This window comes from Coregonus clupeaformis, chromosome 16, assembly GCF_020615455.1.
Source record: "Coregonus clupeaformis isolate EN_2021a chromosome 16, ASM2061545v1, whole genome shotgun sequence".
NCBI lineage: Eukaryota > Metazoa > Chordata > Actinopteri > Salmoniformes > Salmonidae > Coregonus > Coregonus clupeaformis.
Genome location: NC_059207.1, coordinates 37367938 through 37395644, shown reverse-complemented (window position 1 = coordinate 37395644; position 27707 = coordinate 37367938). Strand labels below are relative to the sequence as shown.

At 43.3% G+C, this 27707-nt stretch overlaps 1 pseudogene; it reads right to left on the bottom strand.

Annotated features, from left to right (window-relative positions):
* The window catches only part of LOC121583966, a 53491-nt pseudogene that overhangs the window by 15056 nt on the left and 10728 nt on the right, over positions 1-27707 (bottom strand).

Sequence of the window (27707 nt, the reverse complement as noted above, 5' to 3'; positions counted from 1 at the left end):
ACTCATGCTGCCAAACATGCCCTCATAAAACTGACTATCCTACCGATCCTTGACTTCGGCGATGTCATTTACAAAATAGCCTCCAACACTCTAATCAGCAAATTGGATGTAGTCTATCACAGTGCCATCTGTTTTGTCACCAAAGCCCCATATACTACCCAACATTGTGACCTGTACGCTCTCGTTGGCTGGCCCTCACTACATATTCGTCGCCAAACCCACTGGCTCCAGGTCATCTATAAATCACTGCTAGGCAAATCCACGCCTTATCTTAGCTCATTGGTCACCACAGCAACACCCACTCGTAGTCTGCACTCCAGCAGGTATATCTCACTGGTCATCCCCAAAGCCAATACCTCCTTTGGCCGCCATTCCTTCCAGTTCTCTGCTGCCAATGACTGGAACGAACTGCAAAAATCTCTGAAGCTGGAGACTCTTATCTCCCTCACTAACTGTAAGCATCAGTTGTCAGAGCAGCTTACCGATCACTGCACCTGTTCACAGCCCATCTGTAATTAGCCCACCCAACTACCTTATCCCCATATTGTTATTTATTTTGCTCATTTGCACCCCAGTATCTCTATTTGCACATCATCTTCTGCACATCTATCATTCCAGTGTTAATACTAAATTGAAATTTTTTTGCACTATGGCCTATTTATTGCCTTACCTCCATAACTTACTACATTTGCACACACTGTATATAGATTTTCTATTGTGTTATTGACTGTACGTTGTGTTTATCCCATATGTAACTCTGTGTCGTTGTTGTTTTTATCGCACTGCTTTGCTTTATCTTGGCCAGGTCGCAGTTGTGAATGAGAGCTTGTTCTCAACTGGCTTACCTGGTTAAATAAAGGTAAAAAAATATATAGATAGATAATAAGCAGTTGCAGCAGCGTATGTGATGAGGCAAAATACTTATGTGCAAAAGGTGGTAAACGAAGATTGTCCGGTTAACTATTTGGTTAACCGTTTAGCAGTCTTATGGCTTGGGGTAGGAACTGTTCAGGGTCCTGTTGGTTCCAGACTTGGTGCATCAGCACCGCTTGTCATGCGGTAGCAGAGAGAACAGTCTATGACTAGGGTGGCTGGAGTCAATTTTTAGGGCCTTCTTCTGACACCGGCTGGTATAGAGGTCCTTGATAGTAGGTAGTGTGGCCCCAGTGATGTAATGGGCCGTACGCATTACCCTCTGTTGCGCCTTGCGGTCGGATGCCAAGCAGTTGCCATATCAAGAGGTGATGCAGCCAGTCAAGATGCTCACAATAGTGCAGCTGTATAACTTTTTGAGGATCTGAGGGCCCATGCCAAATCTTTTCAGTCTCCTGAGGAGAAAGAGGCGTTGTCGTGTCTTCTTTACAACTGTGTTGGTGTGTGTTGACCATGTTAATTCCTTAGTGATGTGTACACCGAGGAACTTGAATCTCTCGACCCGCTCCACTACAGCCCCGTCGATGTGGATGGGGGCGTGCTCGGCTCTCCGTTTCCTGTAGTCCACGATCTGCTCCATTTTCTTGCTGACATTGAGGGAGAGGTTGTTGTCCTGGCACCACACTGCCTGGTCAATGACCTCCTCCCGATAGTCTCATTGTCGTCGGTGATTAGGCCAACCACTGTTGTGTAGTCAGCAAACTTAATGATGGTGTTGGAGTCATGCCACACGGTCGTGGGTGAACATGGAGTACAGTAGGGGACTAAGCACACACCCCTGAAGGGCCCCTGTGTTGAGGGTCAGCGTGGCGGATTTGTTGTTGCCTACCCTCACCACCTGGGGGGTGGCCCGTCAGTACGTCCAGGATTCAGTTGCAGAGGGAGGTGTTCAGTCCCAGGGTCCTGAGCTTAGTGACTGAACAGCATTCTCACATAGATGTTCCTCTTGTCCAAATGGGAGAAGACAGTGTGGAGTGCAATAGAGATTGTGTCATCTGTGGATCTATTGGGGCAGTATGCAAATTGGGTGGGTCCAGGTGTCTGGCATGATGGTGTCGATGTGAGCCATGACCAGCCTTTTAATGCATTTCATGTCTACAGAAGTGTGTGCTACAGGGTGATAGTCATTTAGACAGGTTACCTTGGCGTTCTTGGGCACAGGGACTATGTTCGTCTGCTTAAAACATGTAGGTATTACAGAATGTGTCAGGGAGAGGTTGAAAATGTCAGTGAAGACACTTGCTAGCTGGTCAGCGCATGCTCTGAGTACGCATCCTGGTATTCCGTCTGAATGTTATTAACCTGTTGAAAGGTCTTACATCGGCTATGGAAAGTGAGATCACACAGTCGTCCGGAACAGCTGGTGCTCTCATGCATGGGTCAGTGTTGCTTGCCTCGAAGCGAGCATAGAAGGCATTTAGCTCGTCTGGTAGGCTTGTGTCACTTGGCAGCTCGTGGCAGGGTTTCCATTTGTAATCCATTTTAGTTTGCAAGCCCTGCCACATCCGACGAGTGTCAGAGCCGGCGTAGTAGGATTTGATATTAGTCCTGTATCAGGGGTTGGAACCAAAATAATTTCCAATCGTTTTTTCGTTTCGAACCATCTTCTTTTTTTTTTTTCATTGTTCCGACCATCAAAATAAAGTTCTGAACCGGTCCTAACACCCAAAAAGTATCGGTTTATATCGTTCTTTTCTGTTCCTTTTTAAGCCTGTGAAATATATATTTTGTTACATTTAGCTCAAAATTAAATTACTTCACCAATCAGTGCGGATAGAGCAGCTTGCTGTGGAGCCGGTAAGCAATTTAATCTGTATAGGAAAGTCGTTAGGAGCAAATTGTATTTTGCTGTGACAGCATAGTTTAATCATAATGAAAGACAAACACAAACACAGTGTAGGGCATAAGATGCAACTGAAATGTTGAGGGTGAGGAGAGAGCGAGAGAGGATGGACGAAGCTTGCCTTGAAGCATGACATGCATTATCTAAATTAGGCCCACAGAATTATACCTAGGAGAAGCGGCTTCTATGGAGGAACACTGAATGTCTTTGAACTTCCGAGTTGGTTTAACATTGGAACAGAGCAGACGTTTGCTAGCTAGCTAGCTAGCTAACAAGCTTGTGTTTACAAAGTAGCACTTCCTATCTTTTTGAAGTTAATAAATCCAATTTTAAACATGATAACTATAGTATCCTTAACTAGCATTGAAAATTAAACATCTCTCCGTAATTTCTGAATTACGTTTGTAACGTTGTCAGTAGGCTACAGTAACCTATGCATCAGAGGAGAGGGGCAGGTAGCCTACACACACATGCACATCCACTGGCAAAGATTTCCAGCTGGCAGGTAGACACTGGAGTAAGTTTGAGTGACAGAATGAGGGCTTTGCATAGGCGCTTTTTTGCCATTTTTGTGGCACTGACAAAAAAAATGCCCGGAACATAAAATTACGTTATTAACCGGTTCCCATGCTTTTAAAATAGCGGTTATATTCCAAACAGTATATATCACCTTCGTTTTCGGTTGGGGTTCTGTTCCTCAAATAATGTTGTTATTTTCCGGTTTTCGGTTCTGTTCCCTGAACCGGTTCCAACCCTTGTCCTGTATTGACACTTTGCCTGTATGATGGCTCATCAGAGGTCATAGCGGGATTTCTTATAAGCGTCTGTGTTAGTGTCCCGCTCCTTGAAAGTGGCAGCTCTAGCCTTTAGCTCAATGTGGATGTTGGCTGTAATCCATGGCTTCTGGTTGGGATTTGTACGTACAGGTATGTACGGTCACTGTGGGGACGACGTCATCGATGCAATGAAGCCGGTGACTGATGTGGTAAACTCCTCAATGTTATCAGATGAATCCCGGAACATATTCCAGTCTGTGCTAGCGAATCTCTAAATATTTGACCATTGGTCGTGTGGTCCAATCTATATTTGTGTAAACGGTGCAGTAAAAATGTGTGCATTATAGAGTGATTATGTATTTGGTATGATGCCATTTTCTATAAAATCAGAGCCCATGCAAAAATGTGCAGGAGCTCAAATTATGACTCTCTTAATGAAAATTATGATGTTATGATGGTGATCATGATGATAACAATGATGACAATGATAACAATGAGGATAAAGATGAGTACAGTGGTGTTAGCGAGTAAGGGCCCTGTGACCTGACTGATGGTAGTGTAAAGAACGGAGTCAGCACGTGCCCCATGTGGATCATTGCCTTATTAATGGCTCCGTCAGGTGAGATGAGGAATGGCTGCATTGTCATCTCCAGCCCCTGGGCGCAGACGAATGACTGTTTCAGGACGGGAAGGGCTTCCTCGTACACTGCGCTGAGCACTAATCCCTCATACTTCTATTGTTGGATGCATTGTCACTGAGGACCTCAGCTTCAGTCCCGCTATGACCCGTACACAGCTTCTCCAGTGCTCTAATGCACACCCACACACGGACGCACGCACGCACGCACGCACACACACACACACACACACACACACACACACACACACACACACACACACACACACACACACACACACACACACACACACACACACACACACACACACACACACACACACACACAATCTACTCACACACAGATTAATGCTGACAAGGTAATGCTCAGACAATCACTGACACACACAAACACACACACACACACACACACACATGCTCAACTGTCCACAACCCACTCACACACAGATTCATACAGGATAATGCTCAGACATTGGCTGATGTAGGACTCTGCATGGCTTATCGAGCATACACAATATATACAAAAGTATGTGGACAGCACTTCAAATTAGTGATTTCGGCTATTTCAGCAACACCCGTTGTATAAAATCGAGCACACAGCCATGTAATCTCCATAGACAAACATTGGCAGTAGAATGGCCTTACTGAAGAGCTCAGTGACGTTCAACATGGCACCATCATAGGATGCCACCTTTCCAACAAGTCAGTTGGTCAAATTTCTGCCCTGCCAGAGCTGCCTTGGTCAACTGTAAATGCTGTTACTGTGAAGTGGAAACGTCTAGGAGCAACAACGGCTCAGCCGTGAAGTGGTAGGCCACACAAGCGGCGAGTGCTGAAGCGCAAAGCGCGTTAACATTGTCTGTCCTCGGTTGCGCCACTCACTACGAGTTCCAAACTGCCTTTGGAAGCAATGTCAGCACAAGAACTGTTCATCGGGAGCTTCATGAAATGGGTTTCCATGGCCGAGCTGCCGCACCCAAGCCTAAGATCACCATGCGCAATGCCAAGTGTCGGCTGGAGTGGTGTAAAACTCGCCGCCATTGGACTCTGGAGCAGTGGAAATGCGTTCTCTGGAGTGAGGAATCACGCTTGACCATCTGGCAGTCCGACGGACAAATCTGGGTTTGGCAGATGCCAGGAGAACGCTACCTGCCCCAATGCATAGTGCCAATTGTAAAGTTTGGTGGAGGAGGAATAATGGTCTGGGGCTGCTTTTCATGGTTCGGGCTAGGCCCCTTAGTTCCAGTGAAGGGATATCTTAACACTAGCATACATTGACATTTTAGACTATTCTGTGCTTCCAATTTTGTGGCAACAGTTTGGGGAAGGCCCTTTCCTGTTTCAGCATGACATGCCCCCTTGCACAAAGTCCCCGCAGCAATGTTCCAAAATCTAGTGGAAAGCCTTCCCAGAAGAGTGGAGGCTGATATAGCAGCAAAGGGGGGACCAACTCAATGTTAATGCCAATGATTTTGGAATGAGATGTTCGATGAGCAGGTGTCCACATACTTTTGGTCATGTAGTGTACCTCATATTACCTGAACCACAGTTCTTAACAACAACAAAATTATGTTGATTAACGTTTCTTTCACGCTTCACTAATTGAAGTGAATCTGCTGCTGCATAGGTTAGAAAAAATAGGTTTCGGTGCTGGAGCATTTGATCAGTTCCAAAACTACCTCTCTGACAGAACCCAGTGTGTGGCACAGGAGGGCATGAAATCAGAGTTTCAACAGATCACGGAAGGAATCCCTTAAGGGTCCATTTTATGGCCTGTGCCTTTTTACGGTGCTGGACGCAGTGTATCACGGAGCGCTTAGGTTCATAACCAATGCCAGACCACTCATCACTGAACTATACAACATGGTGAAGTGACCCTCCCTTTCTACCAGAAGGCTTAAGCATTGGTAGATATTTGGGCACAAGGCAGTGCTTGGGCTACTCCCCACATATCTTTGCTAACAACAACTACACAATCCTACAGCCTCCGCTCTCAGTCAGTGTTCTCATTCACAGTTCCAAGGGCAAAAAATCCTCCTACAATGCTTCTTGGACTTGGAATGAGCTACAAAGACTTTACAACTGGAGGAGAGTGTGTCACTGTCTGAGTTTGAAGCTCTGATAGAAGAAAATGGTGTTGACCATTGTAATTAATTTGAATGTATTGTGCTCTTGTGTCATGTGTACATGCTGACTCATTCCTGCTGACCTTGTGCCAGGTCCCCCTCGTAAAAGAGGTTTCTAACCTCAAGGGTCTTTTCCTGGTTAAATAAAGGTTAAATAAAAAAAAATTCAACATAACTGCACTGATCTGTGACCAGTATAATTATCAGGCTGAATCAGGCTGACTCCTGTATCATGTGAGTAAGTACTGAATATTTACTCAATACAATCTTATATGCATGTGGCTATTTTGAAAGTGAATCAATGTACAGTAATGTTTCGGTTACACTACCACTACTGTGGTAATTCTGCTGAGATACAGTGAGTGGACAGCGGGAGCGAGTATGAGAAATATGATGGTGAAAAACCGACTGAACCTTCCCCGTTGGCCAAAATCTATCGCAGATTCAGTTTGTAGCAGTTATTATCTCTATTAACGCTATTGTAAAAGAGTTTCCAGTTTCCATTCAAGCACTTAGACATGATCTTAACCGCTTATCCCATCTTGAGGATTTCTGCATCTATTATACAGTGGGGAGAACAAGTATTTGATACACTGCCGATTTTGCAGGTTTTCCTACTTACAAAGCATGTAGAGGTCTGTAATTTTTATCGTAGGTACACTTCAACTGTGAGAGATGGAATCTAAAACAAAAATCCAGAAAATCACATTGTATGATTTTTCAGTAATTCATTTGCATTTCATTGCATGACATAAGTATTTGATACGTCAGAAAAGCAGAACTTAATATTTGGTACAGAAACCTTTGTTTGCAATTATAGAGATCATACGTTTCCTGTAGGTCTTGACCAGGTTTGCACACACTGCAGCAGGGATTTTGGCCCACTCCTCCATACAGACCTTCTCCAGATCCTTCAGGCTTCGGGGCTGTCGCTGGGCAATACGGACTTTCAGCTCCCTCCAAAGATTTTCTATTGGGTTCAGGTCTGGAGACTGGCTAGGCCACTCCAGGACCTTGAGATGCTTCTTACGGAGCCACTCCTTAGTTGCCCTGGCTGTGTGTTTTGGGTCGTTGTCATGCTGGAAGACCCAGCCACGACCCATCTTCAATGCTCTTCAATCCTCCCCTCAATACGGTGCAGTCGTCCTGTCCCCTTTGCAGAAAAGCATCCCCAAAGAATGATGTTTCCACCTCCATGCTTCACAGTTGGGATGATGTTCTTGGGGTTGTACTCATCCTTCTTCTTCCTCCAAACATGGCGAGTGGAGTTTAGACCAAAAAGCTCTATTTTTGTCTCATCAGAACACATGACCTTCTCCCATTCCTCCTCTGGATCATCCAGATGGTCATTGGCAAACTTCAGATGGGCCTGGACATGCGCTGGCTTGAGCAGGGGGACCTTGCGTGCGCTGCAGGATTTTAATCCATAACGGCGTAGTGTGTTACTAATGGTTTTCTTTGAGACTGTGGTCTCAGCTCTCTTCAGGTCGTTGACCAGGTCCTGCCGTGTAGTTCTGGGCTAATCCCTCACCTTCCTCATGATGCCCCACGAAGTGAGATCTTGCATAGCGCCCCAGACCGAGGGTGATTGACCGTCATCTTGAACTTCTTCCATTTTCGAATAATTGCGCCAACAGTTGTTGCCTTCTCACCAAGCTGCTTGCCTATTGTCCTGTAGCCCATCCCAGCCTTGTGCAGGTCTACAATTTTATCCCTGATGTCCTTACACAGCTCTCTGGTCTTGGCCATTGTGGAGAGGTTGGAGTCTGTTTGATTGAGTGTGTGGACAGGTGTCTTTTATACAGGTAACGAGTTCAAACAGGTGCAGTTAATACAAGTAATGAGTGGAGAACAGGAGGGCTTCTTAAATAAAAACTAACAGGTCTGTGAGAGACGGAATTCTTACTGGTTGGTAGGTGATCAAATACTTATGTCATGCAATAAAATGCAAATTAATTACTTAAAATTCATACAATGTGATTTTCTGGATTTTTGTTTTAGATTCCGTCTCTCACAGTTGAAGTGTACCTATGATAAAAATTACAGACCTCTACATGCTTTGTAAGTAGGAAAACCTGCAAAATTGGCAGTGTATCAAATACTTGTTCTCCCCACTGTATATATTTTTCTGATCCTTACTCTACAATATAAACTTTGTGCACAACCACACCAGTGTCCAAATATTCTATTCTAGGTTATTTTCCATGCTCTCTGCCTCATTTAAGGTAAATGGAGAGTGGATCCACATAGAGCAAGAGGAGGAGGACTTCTTCTGCCCACTCACAGCCCTTACCCCGACTCTGACATGAGAAATAGTGGCCAGTCCTGACAGCATCTCTGAGACATATTGTAGTTTATTTTGTCGCCCGGGCATGCCATCTGTGCCGTTCCAATAGAGGCTGTGTGCTCAGGCTGCTGCAGGAGAGAGGGCGCAAGGTGCAGGGTCCCTCAGTAGCTCTGCAGCCGCGGCAGGTCATTAGTCAAATTGCCTAATGAGAGAGAATACAAATGGCCCCCTACTCTGACAGGAGGAATTTTGGAGATGTCAAAGCTCCTGACCCGTGCTATGAGAACAGATGATTGCGCGTTGCTATTTTCAGATAATTTTAATGACTATGGCTCTATGAATTCCATTCTTTTTCCTTTCTCTTTTTTTCATTCCTCCAGAAAGAATAGGGGAGATTGGGGGGAAAATTCCTCAAAACAATTCTGAAAATCTCCCATGGAAAAGCAAAAGAGTGTTACTTTGAATGAAGGACATTGGGCCCAATGCATTTACTAATTCAGAATTGCAACCCTCCTAACAGTTAAATAGATGCAGAAACCAAAAATAGATACCAAAGAAATATTCATGAAATGGAGAAAACTGTAAAATGCCAATTCCTATACTGAACAGAGTGGTTTGGATTCCTATACTGAACAGAGGGCTCTGCTAGTCCCAGATAGCTTGGAGGGCATGGTTCTCAGTGCAGCTCATCATTAGTACAGGTGGATTATATGAGTGTCTGTGTAGACTTCTCAGGGGCAGCAGTGGGGCTGCTAAACACACTCCCAGGTATAAACAGAGAAAGAGAGTAGGGAAAATGGAGGAGTATTTAGCAAGGAGGGAGTGGAGTTATTTTTCCATCTGTGTGACAAGCAGCCCTTGAAATCTGGTTCTGGGTTGGAAGCCAGGAGGCAGTCCCAGTTGGGCGCTGGTCCATCAGTCTTCCAGAAAGTGGGCAGAGCGAGCAACACCTTCAGGCAACACCTTCAGTGAGTTGGCCACAAGCACTCCAGCACAACAGTGAATATTTGGAGCGGTAGTCTCATTTCTAAGAATTCCTCCTACGTGAGGGCCCATATTTTTATATTTCAGCAATGGACACTAAATGCATATGATGACACAACAGACACCTAGAATTCTATAAAATGGAGGCATAATGATCAATCATGCATAGAGGACCTATCTTGTCACACATGCTATATTTACAATTCAAATGTTTTGATCAATCATATTATGCTTGTATGTATTGTGCTTGGTAACAAAATCAAACATCAGTTTTAAAGTTTGAAATCTCCAATGTAGGCTAACCACGAGGACCACATAGCACAAGTCTGGGAATTGAATGAACATCAAAACTTGATGAGCAGCACATTGTCTTTAAATACTTAACAGTGGCACCAGCATTGAGCCCCAGCAGTGGTTGCTGATAAATGTGCAGCAGGATCTGTGTATAAATGGGGTACGCCTGTCTGGACAAGTGTAAAAGCTGGCAGAGGGCTGACAGTAAATTGCAAGCGCCGGATGGGACACAGCAGAAGGCACAATTACACAAATCCTCTTAATTAGCGGATCTCTGGGCAAACTAATCTGTAATGATGCAAGGGATGTGGTGAGCCCAAAAAACCTAACTAGGTACACTCCAGAACACCGGAGAGAGCGTCACATGGCCATGTGCCCTCTGAAGAGGATCAGACAGTGAGGTGTGATCTGTTGTGATCAGAGAAGCTGTACACTACAGTAAGGGATGGTCCCCATGCTTCTCTGCTCCCCCCTGGCTCCTAGCCCTCTCCGAGCGCCTTGCCCTCTGGACTGTGGGCAGAGCAGCAGGCCCTGCAAGGTTGTTGGTGGCGTTATTACGTTTTCCATGCTCACAGTACCAGGCAATGTAAAGTGGCACCACACATGGTGAGTAATGAGCGGTGCCAGTGGGGAAGCAGGAGGGATGACAGCCAGAGAGGCCTCCTTGGCAGCCACTAACCTGGGCCTCAACCAATTCATCATCCCCCTAAACCAATCCACCAATGACGCCACGGCATTTGTCATTCATTATGCTAATAAGCACACAGTTACTCTCCTGGTGAAACAGGTGATGGTTATTAGTTAAGGCCTTTTGGATAGGTTGACACATCAGAGTATGTTTGTACACGTCACTGTGTAGGTCAGTATACCGTATGTGGGTGAGGTGAGGCCTGTAGTGTTTTGTGTTGGGGATACAAAACAGTTGATTCAGTTGAAATGTTACAATGAAAAGTCCAAAGTATACTGAACAAAAATATGAACGCAACATGTAAAGTGTTGGTCCCATGTTTCATGTAAAGTGTTGGTCCCAGAAATGTTCCATACTCACAAAAATATTATTTTTCTCTAATTCTGTGCACAAATTTGTTTACATCCCTATCAGTGAGCATTTCTCCTTTGTCAAGATAATCCATCCATCTGACAGATTTGGCATATCAAGAAGCTGATTAAACAGCATGATCATTATACAGATGCACCTTGTTCTGGGGACAATAAAAGGCCACTCTAAAATGTGCAGTTTTGTCACACAACACAATGCCACAGATGTCTCAAATTGTGAACGTGCAATTGCTATGCTGACTGCAGGAATGTGTACTAAAGCTGTTGCCAGAGAATTGAGCCGCCTCCAACATCGTTTTAGAGAATTTGGCAGTATGTCCAACCGGCCTCACAACCGGAGACCACGTGTAACCACACCAGCCCAGGACCTCATCATCCAGCTTCTTCACCTGCGGGATCGTCTGAGACCAGCCACCCTGGTTTGCACAACTGAAGAATTTCTGCACAAACTGTCAGAAACCGTCTCAGGGAAGCTCATCTGTGTGCTCGTCGTCCTCACCAGGATCTTGACCTGACTGCAGTTTGGCGTCGTAACCGACTTCAGAGGGCAAATGCTCACCTTTGATGGCCACTGACACGATGGAGAAGTGGGCTCTTCTCCCGGTTTCAACTGTACCAGGCAGATGGCAGACAGCGTGTATGATTGCATTTTATCGATGGCAATTTCAACGTACAGAGATACCGTGATGAGATCCTGAGGCCCATTGTTATGCCATTCATCAGCAGCCATCACCTCATGTTTCAGCATGATAAAGCACGGCCCCATGTTGGAAGGATCTGTACACAATTCCTGAAAGCTGAAAATGTCCCAGTTCTTCCATGGCTTGCATACTCACCAGACATGTCACCCATTGAGCATGTTTCGGATGCTCTGGATTGACATGTACGACAGCGTATTCCATTTCCTGCCAATATCCAGCAACTTCGCACAGCCATTGAAGAGGAGTGGGACAACATTCCACAGGCCACAATCAACAGCCTGATCAAGTCTATGTGAACGAGATGTGTCACGCTGCATGAGGCAAATGGTGGTCACACCAGACACTGACTGGTTTTCTGATCCACGCCCCTATCTTTTTTTTAAAGGTACACTATATGACCAAAAGTATGTGGACACCTGCTCATCGAACATCTCATTCCAGAATCATGGGCATTAATAAGGAGTTGGTTCCCCCTTTGCTGCTATAACAGCCTCCACTCTTCTGGGAAAGCTTTCCACTAGATGTTGGAACATTGCTGCTGGGATTTGCTTCCATTCAGCCACAAGAGCATTAGTGAGGTCGGGCACTGATGTTGGGCGATTAGGCCTGGCTCGCAGTCGGCGTTCCAATTCATCCCAAAGGTGTTTGATGGGGTTGAGGTCAAGTCTCTGTACAGGCCAGTCAAGTTCTTCCGCACCGATCTCGACAAACCATTTCTGTATGGACCTCGCTTTGTGCAATGGGGCATTGTCATGCTGAAACAGGAAAGGGGCTTCTCCAAACTGTAGCCACAAAGTTGGAAGCACAGAATCGTCTAGAATGTCATTGTATGCTGTAGCGTTAAGATTTCCCTTCACTGGAACTAAGGGGCCTAGCCTGAACCATTAAAAACAGCCCCAGACCATTATTCCTCCTCCACCAAACATTACAATTGGCACTATGCATTGGGGCAGGTATCGTTCTCCTGGCATCCGCCAAACCCAAATTCATCCGTCGGCCTTCCAGATGGTGAAGCGTGATTCCTCACTCCAGAGAACGCATTTCCACTGCTCCAGAGTCCAATGGCGGTGAGTTTTACGCCACTCCAGCTGACCCTTGCCATTGCGCATGGTGATCTTAGGCTTGTATTCGGCTGCTTGGCCATGGAAACCCATTTCATGAATCTCCCAATGAACAGTTCTTGTGCTGACGTTGCTTTCAGAGGCAGTTTGGAACTCGGTAGTGAGTGGTGCAACCGAGGATATACATTTTTTATGCGCTACACACTTCAGCACTCGGCAGTCACATTATTTGAGCTTGTGTGGCCTATCACATCGTGGCTGAGCTGTTGTAGCTCCTAGACGTTTCCACTTCACTATAACAGCACTTACAGTTGACCGGGACAGCTCTAGCAGGGCAGAAATTTGACAAACATACTTGTTGGAAAGGTGGCAACCTATGACGGTGTCACGTTGAAAGTCAATGAGCTCTTCAGTAAGGACAATGCAAATAGTCAGGGTAGCCATGATAAACTGTTCAGGAGTCTTATGGCATGGGGGTAGAAGCTGTTAAGAAGCCTTTTGGACCTAGACTTGGCTGGAGTCTTTGACAATTTTTAGGGCCTTCCTCTGACATTGCCTGGTATAGAGGTCCTGGATGGCAGGAAGCTTGGCCCCAGTGATGTACTGGGCCGTATGCACTACCCTCTGTAGTGCCTTGCGGTCGGAAGCCGAGCAGTTGCCATACCAGGCGGTGCTGTAAACAGTCAGGATGCTCTCGATGGTACAGCTGTATAACTTTTTGAGGATCTGAGGACCCATGTCAAATCTTTTCAGTCTCCTGAGGGGGAATAGGCTTTGTCGTGCCCTCTTCACGACTGTCTTGAGTGTTTGGACCATGATAGTTTGTTGGTGATGTGGACACCAAGAAACTTGAAGCTCTCAACCTGTTCCACTACAGCCACGTCGATGAGAATGGGGGCGTGCTCAGTCCTCTTTTTTTTTCCTGTAGTCCACAATCATCTCCTTTGTCTTGATCACATTGAGGGAGAGGTTGTTATCCTGGCACCACACGGCCAGGTCTCTGACCTCCTCCCTATAGGCTGTCTCATCGTTGTCGGTGATCAGGCCTACCACTGTTGTGTCGTCGGCAAACTTAATGATGGTGTTGGAGTCGTGCCTGGCCATGCAGTCATGGGTGAACAGGGAGTACATGAGGGGACTGACTACGCACCCCTGAGGGGCCCCCATGTTGAGGATCAGCATGGCAGATGTGTTGTTACCTACCCTTACCACCTGGGGGCGGCCCGTCAGGAAGTCCAGGATCCAGTTGCAGAGGGAGGTGTTTAATCCCAGGGTCCTTAGTTTAGTGATGATCTTTGATGACAATATGGTGTTAAATGCTGATCTGTAGTCAATGAATAGCATTCTCACGTAGGTGTTCCTCTTGTCCAGGTGGGAAAGGGCAGTGTGGAGTGCAATAGAGATTGCATCATCTGTGGATCTGTTGGGGCGGTATGAACATTTCTAAAGCATACTTCATAGCTCCTCGTAGAGAACCAGTCTGAGCAGAACTATTTATATCCCCAGATGCCATTTCCAACACGACTTCATTTCCAAAATTTCATTGTGCTTTTTAAATCACACTACAGGATGATTTAGGACATCATTAATTACAAACTTAACAAGTCAGCAGAGCCATTAAAAGATATTTAAGACATATACATCTCCTTAAACTACATTTAATGACTGGATTCCATGGAAATATTTTTTATCAAGTTCTAATTAGATGTGTGATAACAAACCCTGCTGTACATGGAGGGAATGAGCGAGCTGTGACAGGCCATCCACTGATGGTATCCATGTCTGGCCACTGAGAATAATGGAGCACTGCTTTTATCCCAGGAAAGAATAGAGAGCAATGAGGAATGTGACTTCAGAGTCCAGTCAGGCCTGCAAATGCAAAGCTATTCAAAGTCACTTATTTGAGTCTATATTGGGGTTCTGAAACACTGCATTCAAATAATGTATTGGGAAATATATTAATATGCTTAAATCAATGGCCCTTTGCAGTTAGCAGATGATCAAAACATAAATAATTGTAATTAGCTATCAAGGCAAAATTGACAAAATAAAAGAGTTGTAATATTTAAGATATTAATAACCAAAATGGTAAAATGACCACGAGCTAGCTTTTGGGGATTTTCACTGTGTGAGTAAGCATGCTTTTAGCCCTCTCTTGCTTCTCTCTCCACACTGACCATAAGAATAAATCATTAATGGGTTTTAGAGAAAGAAGCTTTGCAGTTTTTCATGACTTGACGCAAGCCCGAACACTTTGGCTTCGTTTCAGAAATTTAGAACAGTTTTATTGTACAGGAATTGCATACTTTAAATCTTGTATCATCTAAATTAAAACACTGCAGTAAATCTGCCAATACCTCCCCCCATGAAATATCCATGCAAGATTAATTTTGCTCAATTTAGCTGATGCTAAACAGAATCCAGGTGAACTTTGTATGGACCCTTACAGGAGAAGAAAACACCAAAATGGTTAGGGTTTTAATCAACCACCAGAGGTGCCGCTAAGCCATTGAATAAGAAGAACTTGCTGATGACTTTTGTGTCAGTAGCCAGAGTTTGTGTATTTTAATCCCTCAGCCTAAAGAATGTTGTTATTATAAAATATAGCCACACTAGTGCAGAGGCTGTTAAAATACATCATGGTGGGTTGAGATTAGAGTTGGAGATTAGCAGGGGCTAAACTCCTCTCTCTGCATAGGCTAGTCCAGCAAGCCGAGCACCACAGAGAGAGATAAGATGGAACTTTTGTTTGAAACCTGATGAGAAGCCTCTTAATGAAAGTGCTGGGCTAAAAATAATATTTTGTCTCTGTGTTAGTCAATCAAAAAATTGTGTAGTTGGGAAAAAGAGGAGAAATAAAGTAATTTTGCATAATCAGTGAGCACCATCTGGAACAATTAACCGAATTCCACAAAACTCAGAGGATCAGTCATATTGGCTTATTAAAGATCCAGAATTATACAAGTAATAAATCCTTGGGAAAATGAAGCATACCCCTGCCTGTCACGACTATTTTAACTTCAAATACAGTGGAATGCTTGATAAGGCTGAAAAGAGGAGATTAATATATGCAAATTATGTTGAGCATTTAAAAGCCCCCCAACAACTGTCTCGTTTTTTTTTCTCTCTTATTACAGGGCTTTATGTTTTATTCATACACCAACTCACCTGTCATTTCATAAGATATAATATTATGAGGGTATTATTAAACAGTGTAAAGTGGCGCTTTAATTGGAAAGCTCCATTGCATTTTTCAATTATTTGGAGCAAATTAAAAGCAGATGCACATAGTCTAATAAGGATTCTAATATCGTTTCTGGAAAATCTAAAATCATTGTCATCCTTTTGCCATGACATTTCACTACCCCAAGTTAATTTAGAATCTTCATTTTTTTCTCTCTCCTCCAAAGGATGACCTGTCTCCCGTCTGTTAATTGAACTTCTTTTAATGAATTGGGAAATAATTGCACTCCATATTACGTTAGATCATTAACGCAATAGATATGTTAATGTTTAGTTTTTATTAGTTTACCTTTTTATCATGAGGATGTCTGCTGAATATGATATGCTGCTCCATGGATACACAATAAAGCAGATAGTATATGAACTCTATTCAAAACACCATCATCTTATTATGTTATCTAGTGAAGCAAAGCAAAGGGAAATACAACAGTACTTCTAATTATGTAAATGAATATAATACTATATACCATTGAAGATGCATTTTGATACAATACAATACATTTCCTAACACATTTCATAAATGCATATTTCATTATAATTACATGCACTAAGAAAAACTTGCTCCCCTGTCAATGGTATAGGAAATAATTGGCAAAGAAACTTGCCTTGGATCAAAGAGATACTGGTGAAATAAAGAAAAGGTTGGGGCTGTTGTGAAAACTCCATCTGTGTTAAAATGAGCTTGAACTGTCAAGTGAGAGAAGGTTGCAAAATCAATGTGAATTAGTTTTTAATATTCTGGTAATAAATGTCAAAGCGTCTGCACATCACATCTGCACATAATGTGACTGAAGATGACAGATTCCCCAGACATGTTGCCTCTCCTCCCCTCGACTCGTTCTTTTTTTTTTGTTTGGGGTTTCTGTTTAGTTGGGAAGTGACGGAGGGTTTAATCAAGAAAGCAGGCAATTCATCAATCCTAAAGAAGGCGCCTGTACAACCCTGACAGAGCGCACATGGTTTTAGACCAACTCGAACCTGGCCAGCTGTCAACACACCACACCACACAGCTCACAATTAACACAAACCCACCGTCTGCTCCGACCCCACACTTGGTCTGCAGGTCGTCACACTGTTAATGAAGGAGGAAAGATACTGCCTCTCACAATCTAAATGTGTGGCTGGAAGGCTACTATGTGTGGCTGAAAGATAAAGCCTTTGTACAGTATGCCACTTTGGGATTAACCCCACAAAGTGATTAAAAGAGAGAGAAAGGCTTTGTGACATGGAGATAGAAGAGCAGGCACCAATGGCATTGGTACGATTATAGAGCACAGCCTCTATTGATAAAGAATGATTGCTGGCAGTGCACTGAATCTCCATGGTTCGTATAGTCACTCAAATGGACTGCCACAGAATAGACCAAGGTAGGTAGCAGATAATAGAAACAATAACATGAACATTCTAAATAACACTGAAAAAAAGGAATCCCCAAATTAGTAATTATATGTAATGAAATTGTGTGAGCTCATATAATATCAGACTGGTAGGCTTGACTATCTGTAAAAACAAGTAAGGAGACAGTCAGTGTGTGACAAGGACAACTGAGATGATAACTGCATGCCACAGCCCCGCTATCTCTCCACTGTGGAACAAGAGGAATCCTCACCACATGGTGTCTCTCTCCAGCTGGATAAAACCTGCCTGATCTCCTCTCCACACACCTCGTCTGGAGCAGCACCACCCCAGCCACTACGGCGTCTTAGCAAGTTCTGACTCTATAACCAAGCCCAGTCCAGATCAATTTCAGTACACTTTCCACTCTATTATTACTAAAAGAGCATTTCTCCTACAACTGCAGGTAAATGTTAGCATGGCATTTGATGAATCATATTTGACAGCCGTTAAACGTTCTCTTGAGTGTAATGCTGAGCTCCTCTGGGAAGCAGTGTTCACTCTTTCAGATAAACACAGCTCTTTACCTGTCTGTGATAAAAGATAGACATATACTGTATGCATAGATCAATTACCAAAGGAGCAATCTACTCGTTGGTGGAGATTAAATACTTTCAGAACAACATACGGCTAGAAAGATGAAAAAACCTTGATTCTGCAATGATTAGAAGTGAGAGGAATTTAACACTAGCTTTAACTTATCAGTGGGTCAAGTTGCGGCACAGTGACAGAGCTAAACAAATGTAGAATACAGTTCAGATCATTTGCAAGACACCTTACCACATATACTGACTGTATAATGTGCACCTTCCATATCATAGGAGGGTCTACACAATGAGACTCCCTATATGCGTTGTTGAGTTTGGTGCAGTAAAAATGCAGTTTAGCTGAAATGGTATAGAGACTGGAGCTCTCTGAGTCAGGCCTGCTGGTGCTCCTCCTGTAGGGGCTGGTGGGGAGCGCTGCAGGTATTTCCTGGAGGAGATAAAGCACCATGCCATGTCAGATGAGTGTACCACAACATTGAAGGTGACATTTTCTCTGAGATCTGGAGAAGAATGCCAAGGCGTGGATTCGATGTAAGGAGGGGAAGGGATTCACAGGGGCAGGATCTTCTTATTCCAACCCCATCATCCCCACAACGACACCCCCACTCCCTTCAAGATCAAACAGAGCGCTGATCAGGACAAGACACACCTGACAGAAGAGGGCTGGATATGGAGAAATGTGAAAATAAAGCTGCCACGGGGGCTTTGGTAGACCTTTAATGGTTTGGGTCTGGGATTAGGGGCTGGTTAGTGCTAAAGGAATATAAATTGTCTGTTTTTAACATACTATAAGCTTGTACTACAAAAAAAAGCAGGCACTTCATGGGCAGTTGGAGCTAACAAACTTTATAAGATTTCAATCCTCATCAATCAAGCTATCATGAATTACACCCTGTGACTGACCCCCACTGATCGATAAATCCACAGCAAGCACAAGAAATGTCTCAGCTTCAGGATAACTGCATAATGTGACATTGGACATGCTTTGAAGTTAAATGAGCTCCTCCCGAACATAATGCAACATATCTGATGTAGCTATAATCTACAGTGTGTCCAAATGTAGGGCAATGCTGAGCAAGGTGTGAATGTAATATCATGCTAATGGAAACTTGAATAGCCTTAGCTAGGGTAACAAGGATTCAAACAAATAACTCAAATGCTCTTTAGACAGAAAATAAAAGAAGCAAACTAACTTTGGAAAAATGTAGTTGTGTATTATGTGTATGTTTATGTGTGTTTGCCCATTTGCTCTGTTTGTGGTTAGGACAATGCATCTTCAGGAGGCTGAACAATTAATTTCCAAAATGCAAGACTAATGACATATCTGACAGTATCTGCATATTCTGAGGGCAACACTGCACTATTTTACGTTTTATCTCTTTTGATGAGATAAATAAATGCAATAATTTCTATCAAAAGCAATAAAGCAAGCTCCCTGACAGTTTGTGGTATTTATGAGCTGAAGTTTGCAACTAAGATTTATTTGCCATGATAGGTTCGACTTTTCCCCTGTTCATTTACATCAGCATTTGGCCATGTTAAATCCTAGCCAATGGTGAATTTTTAAAAGGTTGGCATCAATCTTGTGGAACCGATTGCAACATTTAATGAAGACTTCCCTTACCTTGCAAAGGTTGACTCCAATGCTGAAAAAGGAAGGGACACGTCTCTCCAAGCTGTGAGACATTTCACAAACACTGATAAACTGAAGGGAGATTGTTTAGACGCTCTTTTGAAGAAATGCGTTTGAGCGGTTTGGTTCATGATATAGCATAGAACAATGAACAGATCCATTGAGATACACAAATGTAAATGAAGCATTCAGAGAGAACCTATTTTAAAGCATCCATTTGCTCAAATATCACCAATTTTATAAGGTCAAAATGGAGATATGTTTAGCCGGCCTTTGAAAACTATTCCACTCAAAATTGCATCTTTCTTGGTATAAGAACAAAGCACTTTATAATGAAATTATGGGTTGCCACTGACTGAAATCAAGGGAAGATCAGACATTGCCATAGAATAGGGCTTAGTTGATTCTGCTACAAACACAGATCTTCATCGATCAATGGAATGATAAAAGAACATAGAATCTAAGTATACAGTGGGGAAAAAAAGTATTTAGTCAGCCACCAATTGTGCAAGTTCGCCCACGTAAAAAGATGTGAGAGGCCTGTAATTTTCATCATAGGTACACGTCAACTATGACAGACAAAATGAGAAAAAAAAATCCAGAAAATCACATTGTAGGATTTTTTATGAATTTATTTGCAATTTATGGTGGAAAATAACTATTTGGTCAATAACAAAAGTTTCTCAATACTTTGTTATATACCCTTTGTTGGCAATGACACAGGTCAAACGTTTTCTGTAAGTCTTCACAAGGTTTTCACACACTGTTGCTGGTATTTTGGCCCATTCCTCCATGCAGATCTCCTCTAGAGCAGTGATGTTTTGGGGCTGTTGCTGGGCAACACAGACTTTCAACTCCCTCCAAAGATTTTCTATGGGGTTGAGATCTGGAGACTGGCTAGGCCACTCCAGGACCTTGAAATGCTTCTTACGAAGCCACTCCTTCGTTGCCCGGGCGGTGTGTTTGGGATCATTGTAATGCTGAAAGACCCAGCCACGTTTCATCTTCAATGCCCTTGCTGATGGAAGGAGGTTTTCACTCAAAATCTCACGATACATGGCCCCATTCATTCTTTCCTTTACACGGATCAGTCGTCCTGGTCCCTTTGCAGAAAAACAGCCCCAAAGCATGATGTTTCCACCCCATGCTTCACAGTAGGTATGGTGTTCTTTGGATTCAACTCAGCATTCTTTGTCCTCCAAACACGACGAGTTGAGTTTTTACCAAAAAGTTCTATTTTGGTTTCATCTGACCATATGACATTCTCCCAATCCTCTTCTGGATCATCCAAATGCACTCTAGCAAACTTCAGATGGGCCTGGACATGTACTGGCTTAAGCAGGGGGACACGTCTGGCACTGCAGGATTTGAGTCCCTGGCGGCGTAGTGTGTTACTGATGGTAGGCTTTGTTACTTTGGTCCCAGCTCTCTGCAGGTCATTCACTAGGTGTGGTTCTGGGATTTTTGCTCACCGTTCTTGTGATCATTTTGACCCCACAGGGTGAGATCTTGCGTGGAGCCCCAGATCGAGGGATATTATCAGTGGTCTTGTATGTCTTCAATTTCCTAATAATTGCTCCCACATTTGATTTCTTCAAACCAAGCTGCTTACCTATTGCAGATTCAGTCTTCCCAGCCTGGTGCAGGTCTACAATTTTGTTTCTGGTGTCCTTTGACAGCTCTTTGGTCTTGGCCATAGTGGAGTTTGGAGTGTGACTGTTTGAGGTTGTGGACAGGTGACTTTTATACTGATAACAAGTTCAAACAGGTGCCATTAATACAGGTAACGAGGGGAGGACAGAGGAGCCTCTTAAAGAAGAAGTTACAGGTCTGTGAGAGCCAGAAATCTTGCTTGTTTGTAGGTGACCAAATACTTATTTTCCACCATCATTTGCAAATAAATTCATAAAAAATCCTACAATGTGATTTTCTGGATTTTCTTTTCTCAATTTGTCCGTCATTGTTGACGTGTAGCTATGATGAAAAGTACAGGCCTCTCTCATCTTTTTAAGTGGGAGAACCTGCACAATTGGTGGCTGACTAAATACTTTTTTCCCCCACTGTATCAAGTAAGGGGTCGAAGATTTTTCATGTTCATATTCATACAAAACACAAAGAACTGTGTCAATCCAAATTCTGGGATTTCTAGACATAATTTGGGTGCACTGGCTATAGGGTACCATATGGCAAATCAATTACATGTCTAATTCTTAAAACAAAAACATGTCAAGTGTATTGCTACGTAATCAACGTCAGCGGTTGGGCTCAGATTATGTTGGCCACTGGAGTTTTGACTACAATTCATCATCATTCTAGGCAACGAGAGCCATATTGACACTGGTTCCTAATTTGAATATTTAATTACAGTGTAGTTCCTCATTAAATTACTGTAAAACTGGGAACATAGCCTGAAAGATTTAAACAATTACAACTTCACTCAGGAGCCCATTGGTCCATTGAAACCGATGCGGAATGTAATCACAAACACATATGCATAAAAGCCATATGCATAAAAACCTGATTCACTTTGAGCTGGCACACATTACATTTTCAAGTCAGAATTTTCTAAGTAAAACTAGGGTACTGATGATTGCTTGATAAGATCAATTAGCTGTCAAAATCCTACATTAGTGCGCAATATCAATTTATGGTTTTAGATATTTGTTTAATGTGGTCGTGAGATAGAAATGAGGTAAAAGAAAATGAAGCTGTCTATCTGTTAGACAGTGGATAGACAAGTAGTGGTCTGCAGACAGGCAAGACAAGGATAAAAAATGATATCAGTGAAGAGTCTGAGCTGTGATAGATGGAGTTGGGAGTTCATATTTTGACACTCATCCAGCCTCTTCCATGACAACATCTCCACACCTTCCTCAACATGCAGACAGTCCTGATTTGCAAGGGCTGCTTTCTCAACCATCATTATCTCCCTTTAAGCTTTGTGTCAGGTGCTGAAACGAATAGCTGCCTGAATTCACAGGAATCTCTGAGCACACTGAGCATCAGATCTCACTTGATGATTCTATCGTTTGTGGCACAGTTCTGCATCCATTTGCTTGATTTTGAGATACATTTGCAACTTTTTTAGGATTCCACAAAGTAAAGAAAAAGAGTGCTTTCAAGAAGTGTGACGGTGACATTACGGCTGGGAGCTCTGTCAAAACAGCACACTCACAGACAATGATGGCCTCCCTCAAGAGTCAGGTACAGGGAGAGTGTTGGTTAGGCAGCGAGGAATGGTGACAGGTACAATGCCAACACACAGCTGGAACACTTTGGAAAGTGTCAAAGGCAGAGGAAAGGACATTATAAAAGTTAGAGGAGAGTGAATGCATGCCAACCCTGGCATTGAGATTGAGACTTTTTTTTCTTTCAATTATAGTGCCTGACCTGAATAACAGTTTTGAAAACCGAAATCATAAAAATATGGTCCAGTTACAGTGTGGAAAAGATGCTTGGCCTCAACATTTTTATCGCTAGGCCATTTGATTTAAAAAGTGTCCAGGCTATTATTCTAAGAGAAATGCCAAAAACCTTGATTCTGTGGGGGGGAAAAAGACATGACAATATTAGCACAAGGCTAATTTATGCCACCAGTCTGTCTAGAGGTCAGATATCAGCCTCAGCAATGACAGTTTTATCAGGAGAACAAATGGCAGCGTTGGAAAAGAGGAGAGGAGAGGAGAGGGGGCAGCTGTAGTGGATGCATTAAAAGCCTGACCGGACGTCACAGCTTTTCCACATAAGGGGACAGGAACTGGCCGACTGGCCCTTCTCAAGATGGAAAGAGAGCTGAAGTGGTTGACATCAGGCCAAATAAATGAATTAAATGGGACATGGCAGCAAGTTAGGATGTTCCAGACAAAGTTGATCAGAAAAAGGTACAAGTACATACTGATGTAGGATCTTAATTTGATCATCCTGTTGCACGAGGACTTTCCTAAGTGTTTGAGGTTTAAAAAGGCTTCTAAAGTTTATAATTTCCACTTTGAAATTTCAGACTTGCTTTTCCCTTACAAAAAAGGTATCAACCCCTACGAAAATATCCATAAATTATAATCCACATAATAATTCACATTTCCTTTTGCTGCAGGATTATTTTCCTGCTGTAGCAAACTGGCTCAAATTAAGATTCTACATCTGTAACAACATCGCTCTTCAGTTTAGCTACAGGCGTAGGTTATTCAAAACAAGGCCTAGGTAACTTTAACCTAGATGCTGACAGCTTTAAATGTAAGGAATCACCAGCATTCAAATTTACAAGGGTCATAAAATATTTACACAATATTGACTGCATTTAAAACATATTTTCCACTGACTGTGAAAGGCACTTACTGTACATTTAAGGTGCCATTCCTAAAAGGCCATAAAGCTGTCATAGATAGCCCCAAGGCAGCGTAGGTCATAGGAGGGAATTCTCATATGCTGAACATGGATAAGGAAAGTGGTCAAGTGATGCAACCAAGTTTTCAGAAATGACAGATACCATACTAACTGCTGCAGTAGTTCGAAAACATGGAAATACTTATTTTGGTAGCAGTTACTGACTGAATTGAATCAAACATAGCCTATATGCCTCATAAACACATATTGCAATGCATGGTAGCACAAGATGGTCAGTATAATGAAAGGGTGCACATTTTCAGTGTTAGTTGTTTATCTGTCTATAATGAGGGCTCTGGAGCAGCCGAACAAGACGAGAACAGCAAAATAGACTTTATAAAATGGCATTGTCTACTTTGGCTAGTGGGAGCTTCTTCTTCAGCCCACCTTCTTGCTCCTGTGTTTTTGTGCAATGTTGATGGAAATGCACTAAAAGCAAGGCTCTCACACTGTGGAATGAATTTTAATGTTAATACAAAAACAGGAGTGTGTGATCGCAGCAGGCATCAGGAGGGGGTGTGTAAGTGTGTTGCTTCGAGGTGCAATTTATTCTTACCCCCAACTCCTCAGCAACTTGAAAGTCTGCTTCAAAAGAGCTAAGGATTACTGGTAACAGTTGAGTGGGTATACGGCCTAGGCTTTCTAGATCGTTTCAAGACATTAACTATCTGCTCCCCAAATATTTGTGATTCACACAACTCTAGTTTTTGGGTCTCTTCTGTCAAACCATAGTTTGCTCACTTTAAACCTTGCCTTTGAAACTAGATACTTTCTGTTATCACACCGAGTAGCCATATGAACAGTGTCTCACCTCTGAATACCACTCCCTCAGTCTGACCTCTGCTGTGAAGTGGTTGGTTTTCACACTGCACTCTACATCGAGCCTCTAACATGCCAGGACAAAGCACTTCAAGCTGGCAACCTAATTGAGCTGTTGGATTTGGCTGCAGTACAAAGGCCTGCTCCTTCTCTGTGGGCCCCAGGCAGGGGAAGACAGAGTAGCTGAGGATGGGGGTATGGTACGGCAACAGCATGGCATGGTGGAGCTCTCTGCACTGCCTGCCGCTCTCTTCCCTTCCTCTGCAGCTGTCTCTGCCTCTCTAGGCTATGTTTCTTCCCCTTTGTCTGCACAGTACAACAGCACTCCTGCTACCACAGTCAGAGAGCGAACAAGCTCTCCCTCTTGGGACAGCACAAATAGCAGGAGTTTAGCCCTTGTTGAACTCATGCTCCCATTCAGGGGATCCTGTCTGGGTTCCCTTTCGCTTCAGTACTCCCTCACTGCTTTCTCAGACCAGGCACAGCCATGAGGTCATGTACTGTATGAGTATGAACAAGTGTCAATCACTTGTGTGTAATAGATCCCATCACTCAAGAGGCATTGACTGACTAATGGATCACAGATTTACCAAAAGGTAAACACGTGTACATCTTAAAACGGGACTCAAACGTTTCCAAATACTCTAAACAACAACACAATGGCATGGCCTTTTCAACTACAAGTTGAGACAGAGGGTGTTAATGCTCATTTGGTCATAACAGTATGATTATGAACTTGGTATGTACCTTGTTGTGTTGGACATTGAGTCATAGCTTTCTGTGGATGGATGGACTTTCCTCATTCGGTACCAAATCCCCAAATTGTTTAGCTCTCTGTAGAAACAAAAGTCACGCACCACTCAGATGTAAAAGTACCCCTAATTTCATAAGCAACATCAGCACAATGAACTAGAGAAAAGACTCCAAATTCAAAGTCATTTAGCAGACGCTCTTATCCAGAGCGACTTACAGGAGCAATTAGGGTTAAGTGCCTTGCTCAAGGGCACATCGACAGATTTTTCACCTAGTAGGCTCGGGGATTAGAACCAGTGACCTTTCGGTTACTGGCACAACGCTTTTACCCACTAAGCTACCTGCCACCAATAAAATAACTAATGAGAGTACAGCACATAAAGTGCCTTCGGAAAGTATTCAGAACCCTTGATTTCTTCCACATTTTGTTACGTTACAGACTTATTCTAAAGTGGATTAAATAAATACAAATCCTCAGCAATCTAAACACAATACCCCATAATGACAAAGTGAAAACAGGTTTGTAGAAATGTTTGCAAATTTATTAAAAGTAAAAAACAGAAGTACCTTATTTACATAAGTATTCAGACCCTTTGCTATGAGACTCTGAAAATTGAGCTCAGGTGCATCCTGTTTCCATTGATCATCCTTGAGATGTTGATTGGAGTCCACCTGTGGTAAATTCTATTGATTGGACATGATTTGGAAAGGCAAACACCTGTCTATATAAGGTCCCACAGTTGACAGCGCATGTCAGAGCAAAAACCAAGCCATGAGGTTGAAGGAATTGTCTGTAGAGCTCCGAGACAGAATTGTGTCGAGACACAGATCTGGGGAAGGGAGAAGGGCCTTGGTCAGGGAGGTGACCAAGAACCCGATGGTCACTCTGACAGAACTCTAGAGTTCCTCTGTGGAGAAGGGAGAACCTTCTAGAAGGACAACCATCTCTGCAGCACTCCACCAATCTGGCCTTTATGGTAGAGTGGCCAGACGGAAGCCACTCCTCAGTAAAAGGCACATGACTGCCCACTTGGAGTTTGCCAAAAGGCACCTAAAGACTCTCAGACCATGAGAAACAAGATTCTCTGGTCTGATAAAATCAAGATTGAATTATTTGGCCTGAATGCCAAGTGACACGTCTGGAGGAAACCTGGCATCATCCCTACGGTGAAGCATGGTGGTAGCAGCATCAAGCTATGGGGATGTTTTTCAGCGGCAGGGACTGAGAGACTAGTCAGGATCGAGGGAAAGATAAACGGAGCAAAGTACAGAGAGATCCTTGATGAAAACCTACTCCAGAGCACTCAGGACCTCAGACTGGGGCGAAGGTTCACCTTCCAACAGGAAAACGACCCTAAGCACAAAGCCAAGACAACGCAGGAGTGGCTTCGGGACAAGTCTCTGAATGTCCTTGAGTGGCCCAGCCAGAGCCTGGACTTGAACCCGATCAAACATCTCTGGAGAGACCTGAAAATAGCTGTTCAGCGATGCTCCCCATCCAACCTGACAGAGATTGAGAGGATCTGCAGAGAAGAATGGTAGAGTGGCCAGACGGAAGCTGTAGCTCAGCTGGTAGAGCACGGCGCTTGTAACGCCAAGGTAGTTGGTTTGATCCCCGGGACGACCCGTACACAAAAAATGTATGCACGCATGACTGTAAGTCGCTTTGGATAAAAGCGTCTGCTAAATGGTATATTATAGAATGGGAGAAACTCTCCAAATACAGGTGTGCCAAGCTTGTAGCGTCATACCCAAGAAGACTTGATGCTGTATTCGCTGCCAAAGGTGCGTCAACAAAGTACTGGGTAAAGGGTCTGAATACTTATGGAAATGTGATATTTCTGTTTTTTAAAATATAAATTAGCAAACATTTCTAAAAACCTGTTTTTGCTTTGTCATTATCGGGTGTTGCGTGTAGATTGACAAAGGATATTATTATTATTTTTGAATAAAGCTGTAACGTAACAAAATGTGAAAACAGTCAAAGGGTCTGAATACTTTCCGAAGGCACTGTATATGATTGATGAACAATGTCAGAAATGAGGATGATCAGAGCAGAAGAGTTACTACTTGCAGGCTGTGCACTGTTCATGTCCAGGCAGGTGCCTCTAGCAGGCTGCAGGCAAAGTTCGTTTTGAGAAGGAAAATAGGAATCCTGCTCATTGGAGATTATGTGAAATCAATGAAAGCCTACTGAGAATCTTGCCATGGTACTGCATTTCCAAACAAATA